Source organism: Bufo gargarizans, chromosome 1, assembly GCF_014858855.1.
Source record: "Bufo gargarizans isolate SCDJY-AF-19 chromosome 1, ASM1485885v1, whole genome shotgun sequence".
Taxonomy (NCBI): Eukaryota; Metazoa; Chordata; class Amphibia; order Anura; family Bufonidae; genus Bufo; species Bufo gargarizans.
The window spans coordinates 747,869,852-747,882,915 of NC_058080.1; the positions used below are offsets into that span (position 1 = coordinate 747,869,852).

A 13,064-nucleotide genomic window follows, 5' to 3' on the forward strand; every position below is an offset into this window, starting at 1 on the left:
CTAAAACTTACAATCACTACTCCTTCTATGATTTTGCAGCAAATAAAATACAGCTTGAGGATGGAACTGTTGGGGTTCGAACATTCCAAAGAAATTTTGATAGGGAACCTAATTAAAGAATGGAAGAGATTCATATGTGTAGCTCTAGAGGATGAGGAACTAAAGCTCCTAGTTATACCTTTCTGTACTACTACATGGTTCTTTAGGGAACGGTTAAAAGGCACTTTAGGACGGTAAGAGGTGGCAGATAGATAGAATGGAGAGTAACTATAGGATTTATATTATATCTATTTGGTCATGGTTTCTGAGTGGGTAGGTGGTCTCAATGCGGAGAGGGGGAAGGGTAACGTTGGTTTAAAAAAAAAAAAAAACAGAGAACAGGAGAAAGCTGAACATAGAATATGTGGCCCTAGGTGAGCATTGGCAGGGGACACAACACTTACAAGAAATACATATTTCAAAATTGTTTGAGATATGTACATGCCTTATTCTGTACTGGAAAGGACAATGATGTTATATGACATGCTTATATCTTGTAAGTGTTTTCTTCGGTTTTCAATAAAAAAATATGTTTGAAAAAAAAAAGAACAAGTCTGTCCTTATTCTCCTGGTCTTCTTTGTTGCAGCCAGTCTGCATCCCCAAGCAAAAAAGAGTGTCCTTGTCATCATCATCAGCTTCTTCTTCTCCTGCTAAGACTCCTCCTCCTCCACTCCATTGTGAGACATCCATAACGAAATATGTGGCCATGAAAAAACTATTGTCAGCCAGCTATTAGCTTGTCTACAAGCAAAACCCCCACTTGGTCAAGTTGCAGGTGGGGCAGTTGCTGCTGTACCATTTTGAGATGGTGTGGCAGTGGTAGCTCATCTGAGATGTACATCGGGTGTTGAAGCCCTTCAAAAAGACCACAAAATTTGTCAGTAGGGACAACTGTGCCATGAATGATCTCATAGCTATATAGTTTGTAAGGCTGGAAAAAGACATACACCCATCCACTGCAGTTTGTTGTCCCTCTTATGTTAATCTAAGAACAGAGGCTGACTAATATGCAGCAGGGAACTAGGACGGCAAAAGAAAAATGGCTAACGCATCTTGCTGAGCACCCCGTAGCTGTTGGGAACACACAAAGAGAAACTCCCATGAAGGGGGAGGATCAGCAGCGGCCAATGGAGGAGGAGTTGGAGGATAATAATGAGGAAGGTGACACTGGCAACGACACCCAATTGTCTCAGTGGCAACGGAGCTGGAAATAACTGGCTCCTCAGGCACGCTGGCCAGAATGGCGACCTGTATTCTTGCTTGCTTATGCACTTACTGTTGTATCATTCACATCAAGTAGTCTCATAAAATGGAGGAATGTTTTCCTACCTCTGAGAGGGAGCCAGATAACATTATTTCTGCCAGTCAAAACTAGAGAGCGACTTGCAGATTTTTTAAATTCTATTTCCTGAACATGATTATCGGGCTGCCATCTTGTCTGAGCTGTTCTTAACAGATATTCTTTATAGCAGCCACCATTGGTCATAGACACAATGGACCGGAGTGGACATGACTTTCATGGAAGAGTTTTCAAAGCATGTTCTGACCTGTGCAGAGCTTAAGAGGGAGCAGATAAGATTTGATAATCACCTAATGAGAATAGTGGATCCTGTCATTTGGGTGGATATCTGCAATTTTAATCCTGCCTGTAATGATAAGCAGATAACTGCAATAAAGTGATCTGTACAAAGAAGTTATTGGATTTTATGTTATTGGTTTTATTTATTATAGATAGTAACATTGAAAATAAAATATAACATCACCAAAAATTATATGAAAACATGTTTAACATAAAAGTGCGAATTAAACAAAAGGTCATTTTCTGATGACACATTACTAAGGTTTGATTAATAATTGTGTTTGCTTGTTTGGGTGCTGCTACTTGCCTCTCCAGTACTCTTGGGTGTATAGTTGGTGTTAAAGGGGCTGTGCAAGAATGTGTGTGTGTGTGTTTGGAGGAGGGGGATTTTAAACTGAAACTTACCTGCTTACCAGTGCTGTCTCCCCGCTCTTTCTGTACTGCAGTTTGACATTACCTGCAGCCAATCACAGAGTGTGGCAGTGACCGGTTCCCCTTACGTCATGTCACATGATGCAAGGCACCAGTCACAAGTGATTGGCTGCAGGCCGGTCAAAGAAGGAGCAGGGAGCCAGAGCCTGATGAGTAAGCTTCCCTTTATAGGTCTGGCCAAGTGGGGGAGGTTTGCCAACACCTTTAACGGGGTTGTCTGCTTTATTTATATTGATGACCTATCCTTAGTATAGGTCATCAATGTCAGATCAACTGTTTGAAGAAAAGGCTGTGCTCCTACGAACGCTGCCTTCTCTTCATTGTTTATCTGCTTGCTGTCGCAACTGCAGCAGTAAGCAGGTGTAATTACACCTAAGCGGTCCCATTCACTTTTATGAGATGGCACCTTCCATTCAAGTGTATAGTTGGGAGACATCGTATAGAGGTGAATGGGACGTCTTAGGTGTAATTACACCTGCTCACCGCTGCGGTCACGATGGCGAGCAGGTAAACAATGAAGAGAAGGCAGCGCTCGTAGGGGGTGCCAGGAGTCAGACCACTGCTGATCTGATATTGATGACCTATCCAGAGGAGCTTGTTTTAATTATTTTTCTTTTTTATACTGTTTGCATTTCTATGCTGGGTCTTTCATATTGTTATTTTTTAAATGAACATAACTTAAGTTATTGTTTGATGAAAAATATTTGAGATACATGCACCCTCGTCTGTTTTACAGCTAACACCTTTATTAACGTTATGTGATTGATACAGTCATTTATGTACTGCTTCTATACTTTCATGCGGTTGGTGATTAAACTATTTTCTTAAAAAAAAACAAAAAAACATAGGTATAAAGTTCTATTTTGCTGTTATAGCATTTTGGTGTTACATCTTCTCTCCTTTTGAATTATCCCCTGCATAACAAGATCTGATTTCTTTGTAAAACATTTCCCACATTCTGAACATGAATATGGTTTTTCTCCTGTGTGACTTCTCTCATGTCTAACAAGATATGATTCATCTGCAATACACTTCCCACATTCTGAACATTAAAATGGTTTCTGTCCTGTGTGAATTCTCCCATGTGTAACAAGATATGATTTATCTGCAAAACATTTCCCACATTCTGAACATGAATATGGTTTCTCTCCTGTATGAATTCTCTCATGTCTAACAAGATTTGGTTTCTGTGCAAAACATTTCCCACATTCTGAACATGAATACGGCTTCTCTTCTGTGTGACTTCTCTCATGTGTAATAAGATATGATTTATTTGTAAAACAACTGCCACATTCTGAACATGAATATGGCTTCTCCCCTGTGTGACTTCTCTTATGTATAACAAGACTTTATTTCATTGTAAAACATTTCTCACATTCTGAACATACATATTGTTTTTCTCCTGTGTGACTTCTCTGATGTTTAACAAGATATGATTTCTGTGTAAAACATTTCTCGCATTCTGAACATGAATACGGCTTCTCCTTTCTATGACATCTCTCATGTATAAAAAGACTTGATTTATCTTTAAAACATTTCCCACATTCTGAACAGGAATATGGCTTCTTCCCTGTGTGCATTTTCTCATGTGTAAGAAGAGTTGATTTATCTGTAAAACATTTCCCACATTCTGTACAGGAATATGGCTTCACTCCTGTGTGAATTCTCTGATGTGTAACAAGGTTTGATTTCTGTGTAAAACATTTCCCACATTCTGAACATGAATAGGGCTTCTCACCTGTGTGAATTCTCTCATGTGCAACAAGACGTGATTTATCAATGAAACATTTCCCACATTCTGAACATGAATACAACTTCTCTCCTGTGTGACTTCTCTGATGTGTAACAAGATGTGATTTCTGTGTAAAACATTTCCCACATTCTGAACATGAATATGGTTTTTCTCCTGTGTGACTTCTCTCATGTCTAACAAGATATGATTCATCTGCAATACACTTCCCACATTCTGAACATTAAAATGGTTTCTGTCCTGTGTGAATTCTCCCATGTGTAACAAGATATGATTTATCTGCAAAACATTTCCCACATTCTGAACATGAATATGGTTTCTCTCCTGTATGAATTCTCTCATGTCTAACAAGATTTGGTTTCTGTGCAAAACATTTCCCACATTCTGAACATGAATACGGCTTCTCTTCTGTGTGACTTCTCTCATGTGTAATAAGATATGATTTATTTGTAAAACAACTGCCACATTCTGAACATGAATATGGCTTCTCCCCTGTGTGACTTCTCTTATGTATAACAAGACTTTATTTCATTGTAAAACATTTCTCACATTCTGAACATACATATTGTTTTTCTCCTGTGTGACTTCTCTGATGTTTAACAAGATATGATTTCTGTGTAAAACATTTCTCGCATTCTGAACATGAATACGGCTTCTCCTTTCTATGACATCTCTCATGTATAAAAAGACTTGATTTATCTTTAAAACATTTCCCACATTCTGAACAGGAATATGGCTTCTTCCCTGTGTGCATTTTCTCATGTGTAAGAAGAGTTGATTTATCTGTAAAACATTTCCCACATTCTGTACAGGAATATGGCTTCACTCCTGTGTGAATTCTCTGATGTGTAACAAGGTTTGATTTCTGTGTAAAACATTTCCCACATTCTGAACATGAATAGGGCTTCTCACCTGTGTGAATTCTCTCATGTGCAACAAGACGTGATTTATCAATGAAACATTTCCCACATTCTGAACATGAATACAACTTCTCTCCTGTGTGACTTCTCTGATGTGTAACAAGATGTGATTTCTGTGTAAAACATTTCCCACATTCTGAACATGAATATGGTTTCTCTCCTGTATGAATTCTCTCATGTCTAACAAGATTTGGTTTCTGTGCAAAACATTTCCCACATTCTGAACATGAATACGGCTTCTCTTCTGTGTGACTTCTCTCATGTGTAATAAGATATGATTTATTTGTAAAACAACTGCCACATTCTGAACATGAATATGGCTTCTCCCCTGTGTGACTTCTCTTATGTCTAACAAGATTTGATTTTTGTGCAAAACAATTTCCACATTCTGAACATGAATATGGCTTCTCCCCTGTGTGACATCTCTCATGCGTAACAAGATTAGATTTTTGTGCAAAACATTTACCACATTCTGAACAAGAATACGGTTTCTCTCCTGTGTGATTTCTCTCATGTGTAACAAGATGCGATTTATTTGTAAAACATTTTCCACATTCTGAACATGAATATGGTTTCTCTCCTGTGTGACTTCTCTTATGTCTAACAAGATAGGATTCATCTGCAAAACACTTCCCTCATTCTGAACATGAAACTGGTTTCTGTCCTGTGTGAATTCTCTCACGTGTAACAAGATACCGTATTTTTCGCCCTATAGGACGCACCGGCCCATAAGACGCACCTAGGTTTTTGGGGAGGAAAATAAGAAAAAATATATTTTTTACCAAAAGGTGTGCTGTGTGTTTGGTGGGTTTGGAACTAATGGTGGTCTGAGGATGGCACTATTACTGGGGATCTGTGGATGACTGACACTGTTATGGTGGGGGATCTGTGGATGACGGACACTGTTATGGGGGGGATCTGTGGATGACGGACACTGTTATGGGGGGGATCTGTGGATGACGGACACTGTTATGGGGGAGATCTGTGGATGACGGACACTGTTATGGGGGAGATCTGTGGATGACGGACACTGTTATGGGGGGATCTGTGGATGACGGACACTGTTATGGGGGGATCTGTGGATGACGGACACTGTTATGGGGGGGATCTGTGGATGACGGACACTGTTATGGGGGGGATCTGTGGATGACGGACACTGTTATGGGGGGAATCTGTGGATGATGGAAACTGTTATGGGGGAGATCTGTCGTTGACGGTCACTGTTATGGGGGATCTGTGGATGACGGTCACTGTTATGGGGGGGATCTGTGGCTTGCACTGTTACAGGGGGATCTGTGGCTTGCACTGTTACAGGGGGGATCTGTGGCTGGCACTGTTGTATATGTGCCATCCACAGACCCCCAGCCCATAACAGTGCCATCCACAGACCCCCCAGCCTATTACTGTGCCATCCACAGGTCGCCGCCGCACCCCCCCCCTGCCACCGCCGCCACCATACAAATATAAGATGTGATATTCAATTAATAATTATCAAACATGCCCCCTCACTGTCTCCTATTACTACCTTACATCCTAATCGCTGCTGTTTTCAGGCAGGCCGGCCGGGTGGCCGGCGCGTCTCACTGACGTCACTTGCCTGCGCCGCCTGCTTCATTCATAAAGTAGGCGGCGCAGGCACGTGACAAGAGTTACGCTGCCGCCCGCCCGGCCTGCATGAATTCAACAGCAGCGATTAGGATGTAAAGTAGTAATAGGAGTGAGGGGGCATGTTTGATAATTATTAATTGAATATGACATCGTATATTAGTATACCAGAGCGGCGGGGCGGTGCTATACTACACTGACTGCACCGCCCCGCCGCTATTGCCGGCCCCCAGATCCTCCTCCCAGTCCCTCCTCGAGTCCCCGCTCGCTCCTACATCGCAGCTTGCGATGTAAAACTGCCAGCATTCGCCCCATAAGACGCAGGGGCATTTCTCCCCCATTTTGGGGGAAGAAAAAGTGCATCTTATGGGGCGAAAAATACGGTATGATTTATCTGCAAAACATTTCCCGCATTCTGAACATGATACTGGTTTCTGTCCTGTGTGAATTCTCTTATGTGTAACAAGATATGATTTATCTGCAAAACATTTCCCGCATTCTGAACATGAATATGGTTTTTCTCCTGTGTGAATTCTCTCATGTCTAGTAAGATCTGATTGTTCTGTAAAACATCTCCCACATTTTGAACATGAATATGGCTTCTCTCCTGTGTAAATTATTCTGTGTGTGGACTGACTTGATCTTCTTGTAAACTCTTTATCACAGTGAAACTCTTTACCCCCTTTCTGACCTGTACTTATGGTAACAATATGTGATAGATCAGGAGAAGGTTCCTCATGATTAGAGGGATTATGTGGTAGTTCTGGATAGAGGTTAATGTGGGTTTCTTCTAAAGAACGCTGCATGAGATCTTCATCTTCTGCTTTATAATTTAAGGATGATATGAAGTTTCCCTTAAAATGCTTACTGGGATTCTCTGTGAAGATTAAAATTGGAATGTTTTATGTTTTTCCCCCCAAACTACAGAATAGACAAATGTATAACATTTCTATTAGACTGGAAGTGGTTCCAGCAGGAATTATAGGTGTACAGTAAGTAATTCATTTTGAATGCATTTCTGGCTTTGGTTCAAAACACTGCACATAGGAAAACGTTCAAATGGCCATTCTGACAGGCAGATTTAGGTACACTGGCCTTATCAGGCCCAAAAGATCTATTCATACTACATGCAGTATATATTGTAAAATCTAGTTAGAGATCCTCTTTAACCCTTTCAGGACTGGGGCATTTTACATTTCCGTTTTTCATTCCATAGCTTCCCGAAGCCATAACATTTTACTTTTCAGTTCACATAGCAGTATGAGGGATTATTTTGGTGGGACATGTTGTACTTTCTAACGTCACCATTTAAGGTTGCATTCAATGTAGTGGGAAGCTGGAAAATAATTCCAATGGGAATGAATTAGAAAAAAAAGCTATTTCACCACAGTTTTATGGGTTTTGGATTGACAGCGTTCAATACGGGATAAAAATGACCCGTGCCCTTCATTTTTATACCTTGTGATATAAGAGGCTGGTTCTCCTCCATTACATGTCACTGCACACACGTGTATACACTGCACATGACGGGTCTTACCTTGTGTTATAAGAGGGTGGTGCTCCTCCATCATGGCCTCCTTGTACAGATCCTTGTGTCCTTCTATATACTCCCACTCCTCCATGGAGAAATAGACAGTGACATCCTGACACCTTATAGGAACCTGACAACACAATGACACCGTCATCACCCAGACCCCTCCAGTCCTGTTACTGGAGAAATTCCCAGCATTCCCAGCAGTGTCACCTCTCCAGTCAGCAGCTCCATCATCTTGTGGGTGAGTTCCAGTATCTTCTGCTCATGTATCAGAGGGTGAGGGGGAGGCTCTGTGATGGGGTGAGGGGTCCTGCTCTGCCCTCCTGACTCCTGGAGATGGATGATGGGAGTCACACAGTCCTCTGATGTCTTCTTCACTATTGTGTACTCCTGTGGATGGAGAGAGACACTTAGGGAATAAACCCTTCAGGGGCCATGTGCTCTCCTCCGGCCCTCTCCTCCTGGGTACTTACCTTCTCATGGCTCATACAACATGATTATTGGTCACTGGTCACATGATACATCACTCACCATACTGGGGGCTGATCTTCAGGTTCTCCATCACTTGGAAGGTCTGGAGGTCGTTCTCTAGGACCCTGGACTCTTCCTATCACTTCCTTTGATGGATTCTCCTTCCCGATGTCTGACTTGTTACAGAATACAATAAAGTGGAGAGGAATCTAGAAAAGTTTACCTCTCCGCTCAGCAGGGAGACGATCTCCAAGGTGAGGTCTAATAGTCTTCTGCTGATCTCCTTCCTGTCCATCCTTGGTGGCTCATTCAGGAGAAGGGTCGAATTGCTGGTTTTCTTCACCCCCCTCCAAAAAAAGGAATAAAGGTTAATCAGTGAGTCCCATGTCCCCAATAATGAGGGTGAGAAAAAGTACAACTCATCCCGCAAAACTCAGACCCTCATAAAGCTGCACTGACGGGAAAACCCTGAGCTCCGGGTGTATCTAAGCTCCTGGCAGTGCAGTGTGTATCTAAGCTCCTGACAGTGTAGTTTATGGAGGCAGGAGACACCTGGCAGTGCAGTGAGGTTTGCACATCCATGTAAATCAGGGATCAGCAACCTCCAGCTGTTGTGAAACTACAACTCCCAGCATACACACTTCCTCAGCTGTTCCTGTAATTCTTCATGTAGAATATGGACCTGTGACCATCAGAGACCATAGCCTCCTGTGATCTCCAGATCCTGAGTCTGCACACGTGGACCCTCGGTCGGTGACTTGTAGGGTCACATGGTCCGGTTTTCCGATGCAGTTTTAGAAACCAAGTCCCATAGACTTTCTTTCCTTTTATGATCCACTCCTTCAGCTTCCAAAATGGACATTAACTCCTTCATTACTGTACGAACCTGTCCCATCAGACGCCATGATAAGGGTACTTTCACACTAGCGTTTTTCTTTTCCGGCACTGAGTTCCGTCCTAGGGGCTCAATACCGGAAAAGAACTGATCAGTGTTATCCTAATGCATTCTGAATGGAGAGCAATCCATCTACAAATGTCTGTTTGCATGCAGATTGCCGGATTCGGCAGGCAGTTCCGGCGACGGAACTGCTTGTCGGATCACTCTGCCGCAAGTGTGAAAGTACCCTAATCACTATATCAATGACCGGCCTCCACAACCCGATGGGGTCACCAGCCTTCCCAGCCCTCACCTAGGGGGCATAGGACCTCCTGTACACAACTTCTAGACTCACAGGTGCCTTCCACCGAGCCCATAAAGTAGGTGGAGAGAGCAATACTATAGTGCATAGTTCTCCCTTATAAAGAGGGGCTCAGACGCCTGTACAGCAATTCCCAGGAGGCTGCAGTCCCTGGATCCAGCAGAGAGGTGAGGAGTGACACCAGTAAGACCCCCCGGACCCCACTAATGACATGGAGTAATGTGGACAGACAGCGAGACATCTCTCCGGATCTGAGGAGACGAGGAATCTGTAGAGGAGCTCGGAATAAGGGATCGCTGTCTGACCGCATCATTCTCCTGACTGGATTCTCGCTATCCCAGGAGAAGCGCGGCGTCTGCTCTGTTCTGGGGGAATCTACTCCGCACTTCTCTTCTGTAAAGTGTCCCCATCACTGAGCAGAGAACAGACATTTCTACATGAAACATGTATGTGACACGTCTGCTCTGCACATGCCTTCTAACCACGCCCCCTAATAAACCTGGGGAGGCGGTCCCTGATGATGGGCACTGGGGTTGGTGCTGTGATAGGCGCCTCCTGGCTTTTATTCCTATGTCTGCACCAAATCCCCGGAATATTCCCCATAGGACCCGTCCAGCCGAATGATAACAACCCCCACTATCCCCACTACTACTCCACCCTCCATTGCACCCTGTCCCCTATCTCACACCGCCGCTGACTGCATCTACAGTTGTCATGTGGAGAGTGCCTCAATTGGCGTGAGGAGACTTACAGGCCATACATGCTCCTCTGTTATTCTGGGAAGAGGGTATGCAAATTAGCTCTTAAGCTCTGCCTCTAATACCACCAGATGTAAGGCAGCTATCCTATAAGTCAATGTTCAACCCTTTAAACATGCCTTGAGACATGAATTGGATATTAAATAAGCCAGCACCTTATCTCCAGACAACTGTTTCGGGATGATTTTCCCCAAATCCTGACTTAGGCCTCTCACCCAGTTAAGCCAGTACTCTCCGCTCTGGACTGTTGAGGGGCAAACCCCCCCATCCCCCACCCCCAAGACAGCTGTCTGCAGATGAGATGCTGGCTTATTTATTATCCAAGTCATGTCTCAAGGCCAGTTAAAAGGTCAAATATTGCATACGATAGCTGCGTTACCATGATCCGGACACTGGTACACAACTGGGTCATGGTGTGAATCCATAGGCTGATTTGGCGCAGAGGGGTGATTACATGGGAAAGCGCTCATCTTCTCACTCCTTCCCAGGCAGAAAAGATCCCCCCATATAGAACAATCAGAGAGATGGAGGAGAAGGGGAATGATAGAAGTCCATGTGACCTTCCCCCTGCTGTCATATCTTGGGTTGTGTAGCAACAAGAGAGGTCTGGTCTTGTTTGAAAGCTGACAATCTAAGCTTTACAACAAGACTGGGTTTGAAGAATTAGATGCCATAGGTAGGGAGGGACGCATAATATAAAAAAAAAAAGGTTTGAGAGTGAAAGCAGCTGAAACCTGCGTTCACATTCCGGTACTATCAGTCCCAACCGGTTTCTAAAGGCTTTATCTCCCAATGTAGAGAAGCTAAGGCTGCAATCCTGGTCTCTTTCAAACAAGACCAGGTCCATAACTTTAGCCCAAGGTCGCATGACATATTTTCCGTAAGAGTAAGAATACTCCTTTTAGCATTTTTGAGGAGTATTTTTAGCCAGGGAGGAATATGAAAGTTGCAGTAATTGAAATAAATAATGTTGGCCCAAATAATGTAAAAAGGTTGCTATTTCTGCAGAGAAACCATGCAGCCAAAAACACTGATATGCAAATATCTTGATTGTACCAGCATGCTCCGGCTGAGCAGTGGAGCCTCTCATACCTGACGGCAGATCAGAGGCTTCGCCAGAGCATGCTGGTGCGGTCAGGATGTTATATTTGCCCTAATCAGTTCACATTACTTTGGGCTGCACATGCAGCCAGGTTATCACTACTACGATTAACCCCGCAATGTTCTGCTCTGTAAGATCCAGTGCCCACAGATGAGATGACAGAGCAGTGTAGAAATATAGTGGGAGCCGAGGGCCTGGAGACAGTGGAAGAGAACACAGGACGGCGGTGGTGGTGGGCACGGGAAGCAGTACTTCATCGTAGCTCTTGTTACTGGAATCTGACCTCTTGCCTGGCAGTGACCTCCTCCCCTCTGATGTCGGCAGCTGGCTCCGCAGTCAGAAGAATGGAGTCCAAATGTCCTCTGGCCACCACCTTCCCCGAACTGTTCTCGGTGGAAGTTCGGGTCCCAGCACCTATCAGACCATTGTCTAAGATGAGAATACCCCTTTAATTACGCATGAGCCTTTTTTCAAAGCGTAAATTTGCCTGTAGAGGCGTTATTGTGAGCTCTGCCTCTAGCTGCTACACAGCCTGAGATATGGAGGGTTACAGCACCGCTCCCCCAGCTGCCCGCGTTCTGCCCTGGATAAACTGTTACTTCCTTTTCCCAAAACCCGAGCAGGGCGCAGGTAACACTGTCGGAGGATTATCGGGCGCAATATTTTTTTATTGTATTTTACTAATTTTGGGCTTAAAATCATTTATTGATCTTTATTAAAAATATTCAGCAGCTTTGTCATAAAGGTTAAAGGAGTATTCTTAGGTCGGACATTGGGGGCATATAGCTAGGGACCCGCACCTATACTTAGAACAGAGCCCACAAAGTGAAGAAGGGCGCAGTGTGCATGTTCAGCCGCCTTACATTCATTCTTATGGGAGCACCGAAAATGGGGCTGACGGACATAGCTGAGCCAGTGCCAGTGCTCACATAGAAATGAATGGCAGTCAGCCACGCATATGCACTGCGCCCTCCTGTCAGAACCTCCCAGGGAGCCAGTAGTGGGATGAGGAACCCACTGGCAGTAAGCAGCTGACAGCCCAGAATGCGGTACAAGTTTAGGGATAATCCAAGAGGGGTAGTCAATGTCCAATCCGGGTCGAGGCAGGCAGCGAAGGTTGAAGGCGGAAGACAGTCCAGGGGTCAGTAGCCGGGAAGGATACAAAGAAACAACAGGCAATAGAAGGATCTGCAGGGAGGCTAGGTGTTCACCATAAGGTGGAATAACTCAGCAATGAACCAGAGCTCAGGCCAGGTCTTTATAGCCAGGGAAGGTAGGAACCACCCTCCCCAGGAACCAATGGCAGGCGAGGAAGGTGGAAGGTGTGTACTGGGAATCTCCCTCAGCAAGGCTCACACCTGACAGCCGGATAATGCAGGAACTCTATGCACCCGGAAATGTGCGAGCAGCCTGTGTACTGCGCACACGCCGTGCACCCGCACCTCGGGCACCAGGTGTTCTACCGAGCTGAAGGGGAACCCGTGCCCTGCGCCGTGCCCGTGGTCCCAGAGTAGGGGTAACACCCCCTGCTTCCTGACAGAGCCCCCCACCAAGGAGCGGCCTCCGGACGCGACCCTGGGAAGGCCTCTCGGGGTGAGCCCGATGGAACGCCCGCACCTTGGCGGCCGCATGGACATTCCCCAAGGGCTCCCAGGAACGCTCCTCGGGATTGTA

General features: G+C 44.6%; 1 pseudogene; it reads right to left on the minus strand.

Moving 5' to 3' along the window:
- Window positions 1–3,193: 3,193 nt before the first annotated feature.
- On the minus strand, window positions 3,194–7,894 carry LOC122930565 (annotated as a pseudogene).
- Window positions 7,895–13,064: the final 5,170 nt, after the last annotated feature.